Source organism: Mobula birostris, chromosome 13 (assembly GCF_030028105.1).
Source record: "Mobula birostris isolate sMobBir1 chromosome 13, sMobBir1.hap1, whole genome shotgun sequence".
In the NCBI taxonomy this organism is placed as follows: Eukaryota; Metazoa; Chordata; class Chondrichthyes; order Myliobatiformes; family Myliobatidae; genus Mobula; species Mobula birostris.
The window spans coordinates 66826808-66832243 of record NC_092382.1 but is presented as its reverse complement, the minus strand read 5'-3'; the positions used below and the strand labels follow the sequence as shown (position 1 = coordinate 66832243).

Genomic DNA, 5436 nt, shown 5'->3' with positions numbered 1-5436 from the left:
CGGCCCTGCCCTGAAACATGTGCCAATTGCAGTAAGTCATTAATCCTAACTTTACTGATGGGAAACTACCTACACCTCATTCTCAGAGACACAATCTAGCTGCACTTGGAAGGGCAAACTCCGGTTGAAAATGCTCAGCATAAATTTCGGGCGGGAATAAAGTCTCTCGAGAATTTCGTTGGTTGTTCGAGAAAGGTGACGAAGAGGATGGACCAGTTAAGAGGGTCGCAGGTCACCTGGAAACGATCTCATTTATCGCCCTGGGAAAACTACCAGGCTATCCAGAGATCTATGCATCTTATCGTCTTGTACTATCTTATCATCGCCTCATATCCTCTTTCTCTCCAAACAGAAAAGCAATAGCTCGCATAGCTATTCCTCATAATCCGGGCAGCATTCCGATACATCTCCTCCATAAAACTTCTACATGTTTCCGATAATAAACCCTACATTGTGTTAGAAACTCGCATGTCCTGACCCGATGCATCTTCTGATCTAGTGAGAAGACAAGGAAAAGAAACCGGAGGCCCTCGCGGCCACATCTGCTTCATCTTTAGGCTAAGGTTATGTTCCAGAGGACTGCAAAGTGGCTCATGTCGCACCATTATTTACACGTAGCACAGGCACACCAAGGAAATTCAAGCCAGTGAGCCCGGAATTAGTGGTGGATAGGTTACTGGAGGGGTTAATATTGTCAGCATCTTCGTGTTAGCAGTAAATCGGATTTCACGAAGCTGTTAGACTTCTTTAGAGAGATAACCTCGAGGATCTACATAAGACTCATATCTCGGAGCAAGTAGAGTGGGTGGTCCTGAAGTCACGTGGTGCGCTGACCTTCATTGAGTTCAAGTGCAGCGAGGTAATGTCGCACTGTCAGACTCTGGTGAGACCAGGCTTGGAATATTGTGTCTAGTTCAGCTCGTCTCAGAATAGGAAGCATCAGGGATGAAGGATCAATGATTAACAATTTCGCCGATACGTGTATTCTGGAATTGACGTTGACTGTTGGGACAACATGCAACAGAAACAACATCTACCGATGATAAATCATTTAAAAAAAACTATATATAAAGTAAAGTTCCTGGTTAGAGTACTGCGGTACATGTCCACAGATCCCTGAATGTTGCCTCACAGTTAGATAGGATAGTTAACAAAGCTTATGGGGTGTTGGCTTTCATAAGTCGAGTGATGGAGTTAAGAGTTGCGAGGTAATGATGCAGCTCTATAAAAATCTGGTTAGGCCACAATTGGCATACTGTGTCCAGTTCTGGTCGCCTCACTATTGGAAGGATGTGGAAGCATTGGAAAGGGTACAGAGGAGATTTACCAGGACGCTGCCTGGTTTGGAGTATGGATTATGATCAGATATTAAGGGAGCTAGGGCTTTACTCTTTGAAGAGAAGGAAGATGAGAGGACACATGATATTTGTATACCATATATTAAGATTAATAGACAGAGTGGATAGTCAGTGCCTCTTCCCCAGAGCACCACTGCTCAATACCAGAGGACATGGCTTTAAGGTAAGGGGAGGGATGTTCAAGGGGGATATTGGAGTTCTTTACTCAGAGAGTGGTTGGTGCGAGGAATGCACTGCCTGAGTCAGTGGTGGAGACAGATACACTAGTGAAATTTAAGACACTACTAGACAGGTATATGGAGGAATTTAATGTGGGGAGTTATATGGAAGGCAGAGTTTGAGGGTCGGCACAACATTGGGGGCCGAAGGGACTGTACTGTAGTGTACTATTCTATGTTCTATGTTTCTGTGAAACCAGCGTTTATTCACAATGTCAACACTTTGAGAGAAATGTGGTTTGATTTGATTATATTGTGGTGCAGTGACTGGGGTGTTAGATAGAAGTGGCTTGGCGGGAGGTGTGGTGTTGCTAAATGGAATGGTTGATCGGAACATCTGTCTGGGGGGAGGGTTGGAAAAAGTCCGCTGGAGAAGGTGCACAGGAGGTTCAGCAGAGCGTTGCCGCGATTAGAGCATGTCTTGTAAGCGAAGATTGAAGGAGCTGGATTTTTTCTGTTCGAAGTTAAGGATCGTGATGGAGGTGTATAAGATTACAAGAGATACAGGCATGCTGGACAACAGCATCTTTTCTTCAGGGTGACAACGGCCAATAGGAGAGTACATACGTTGAAGATCAGTGGTGGAAAGGTTAGGTCAGAGGTTTTTTTTTGTACACAATGTGGTGGGATCTGGGAACGCACTGCCCGTCGTGGTTGAAACAATAGGGACATTGAAAAGATACTTGGTGTCTGTCGTGATAATAGCAGATTATGGGCTCTGTGGGAGGGAATAGTTATATTGACGACAGAGTTGGGCTACATAGGTGACAGAGTTTCGTCGGCCGAAGGGCCTGCAGTGCGTCGTACTGAGCTTTGCTCTTTGATCTGCTTTGGTCGTAAAGTTACCATCAGATGAGTTGACGAAGAGGTTTGAGAAAATGAAAGGCAGCTCTTTTATGTCATAAATATAGAACGGGCTTGTTGGTCTAGTGGTATGATTCTCGCTTTGGGCCTGAATTTGCGAACATGCGAGAGGTCCCGGGTTCAAATCCCGGACGAGTCCCCTGATTGATATATTTTTAGAACTTCAGACATTGGAGCTCAGAAGATGAGGGAAGATATTTAGATGTTTAGAAAATTATGAGGGCTATATATATATACAGGTCACTGCCTGCAATCTATCCCACCTCAGGTTAGGCGAGACGACAACTAGAGATCACAGCTTTAGAGCGGACGGTGAAAGATTTGGTTTGGTGAACGTATAGATTGGATTGGACTCGATCGGGAGTGTTGATAAGCTGACTGGCTAATCCCTGCTCCTACAATCTTTTGTTTTTTGTATTATTGAAATTCAGCTCTTTCAATAGTAACATCGAAGTGGGATACAGAAAGTGAGCATGGATAATTGAGTTTAAGTAGATGACCACCTTCCAATTTTTTTTTCACGTCTGGAGACATTCTTGCCGAGCAGAGTGTGGCAAACGTAACCTCGTAGTTTCACAAAGGAACTGAGAAAACCAGCGAATTAGAGCAAACCAGCTAAACGAAATTATGAGGGGTATAGATAGCGTTAATGCAAACAGGCCTTTTCCATTGAAGTTGAAGCCAGAAGTCATAGTTTATGGGCGAAATGTGAAATGGTTAAGGGGGACCTTGTTACCCAAAGGGTGGTATTCAAAAGTATTTTGGAAAGTTTCCATAAATTTAGTCTGCATGAATACCAACCTACAGGTGTCATTGTTAGATGATTGAACCGAAGCAGGGAAAAGGGAAATGAGGGCATTCTGTTGGATAGAAAGAAGTGACAAGTTTGCTTTCGTGGAGTTCCGTACCCAGCATAGCATTTTGCAGTGTACGGTGAGAACTTTGAAGCTGAAGTGCAGTATTTCAATATTAGATTCATTGTGTTACATGTACATCTAAACATCAGGTGAATTTCGCTGTTCGCGACAAGTCAAATCAGCGAACGTTGTGCCAGGGCAGCCCACAAGTGTCCGCAACCAACATAGCATTCCAGCAACTCATTAACCCGAAACCGTACGACTTTCGACTGCTGGTGGAAACCGGATCACCCGGAGGAAACCCACGCGGTCAGGGGTAGAACGAACAACTCTTTGCAGTTAGCTGTGGGATTTGAATCCCGATCTTGCAGCGGCAGCTTTAGTAGTTTTATGCAAACCACTAAACTACCGTGTCATGGTGTGGACACATTGTCTGTTTGTGGACGACAGGAAACTGCACTGTTGCTGGCGGGATGTAAAGCAGTGAGCTGGACGTAAAGCGCCTTCGATATTGGCCATGCAGGATTGTTGAACGGCCAGATGCGTTCGAGATGTGGACAGTGATAATTGAGAGGTTAAAATTCTGTACAGTTAACTATATCCAGAGCAGAGAGACAAATTGTAAATTAACAATAAATTATGTTGTTTCTTCACATTGACCCGTGTAAGGAAAGAGTTATGTACTATATGTCAAAAATCATTTAACGTACCATCCGTGCGTATAAACGTGTGAGAAATATGGTGGCCGTACGACGGGGTAGCACTAGTTAGGAATGTGGGAATGGTTTGAGAAAGTCAGATACCATTTCACGGACTTGTAAATGTTTATGAAAAGCATACTTGTACCGGAAAGGGTTCGGTCCAGTTCTGTGTAAGCCGATTCACAGTGAGATCGCTGAGTGCTTTCTGAAATTTATACTCTACTGTATTTCAAAGTGATTTTTCAGCCAACTTCGAATGATTTTGTAATCTCGTGGGTTTTTTAGACGAACATATTTAGAATGCTGCTTTACTGTAAATCAACAAAAAAACAAGTAAAAAGTCTTAATTTATTTCTTATGGTACCTTGCACACGCAGAGGAACGCACAGCGCTTTCATTCAAACGTAACCACAAGACCTTTAGACGTAGGGACTGAATTAGAACCTTCCGCTCATCAATATCGGCCATTTCATCATGGCTGGTTTATTATCCTTCTCAACACCATCTTCCTGCCTGTTCCCAATAACCCTTGAAACCCTGACTAATCAAGAAGCTGTAACATCCCACTGTAAATATACACAATTATTTAGCCTCCACTGCCGTCTGCGGCAATGTATTCCACTGATTAAACATACTCCGGATGAATAAATTCTATCTTCTCTCTGTTATTAAGGCACGTCCTTTTATCCAGAGGTTCTGTCCTCTCTCTCTCGAACCCCTACACTTCAGGAATCATCTCCAAGTACATTTCTAGTCGGCTCAATATTTCATAGGTTTCAGAGTTAGCCCGAGATTCTTCTAAACTCCAGCGAATACAGGTTCTGAGCCATCAAAGGCTGCTCATAGGGTTAAATCTTTCATTCCCTCGATAATTCCCATGAATCTTTTCTCGATCTTTTCTAATGCCAGTACACTTTTTCTTATCTTATAATGCCTCCGCGTTACACCCTCTGCTTTTATAGTTCAACTCTCTGGAAACGAATGCTACCGTTGCATTTTCTCTCCATACCACCGAAACAACCTGCGCGTTAACATTTACGTTGCCCTACACAAGTACTCCCAACTCTCTTTGTATCTCCGAATTCTGAATATTCCCCTCGTTTGGGAAATAATATAAACTTTTATTTCTTATACCAAAGTGCATGAGCATACAGTTTCCTGCCCGATATTCCACCTGCTTCTTTGCCAATTCCTTTAATCCCAGAAGACTCCCTTCTTTCCCATTCCTGACTGTCTTCATACCGTCCGCAAACCTGGCTACCGAACCATGAATTCTGCCATCTCATTTATTAAACTGTAATCTGAAAGTCAGCAGTCCCAACACCGATCCCTACGGCACACCACCAGTCGCAGGCAGCCGCCCAGAATAAGCCAATGTTACTCCCCCTCTTTGCTTCCTGCCAGTCAGCTAAATTTCTCTCCATTCTTGTGTCTGTCC

General features: G+C 43.6%; 1 non-coding gene across 1 annotated transcript; it reads left to right on the top strand.

Annotated features, from left to right (window-relative positions):
- Nucleotides 1-2491: 2491 nt before the first annotated feature.
- Nucleotides 2492-2579, top strand: trnap-ugg (transfer RNA proline (anticodon UGG)). Its single transcript is given in 2 exon segments — nucleotides 2492-2527; nucleotides 2544-2579. It is a non-coding gene; the product is annotated as a tRNA-Pro (tRNA).
- Nucleotides 2580-5436: the final 2857 nt, after the last annotated feature.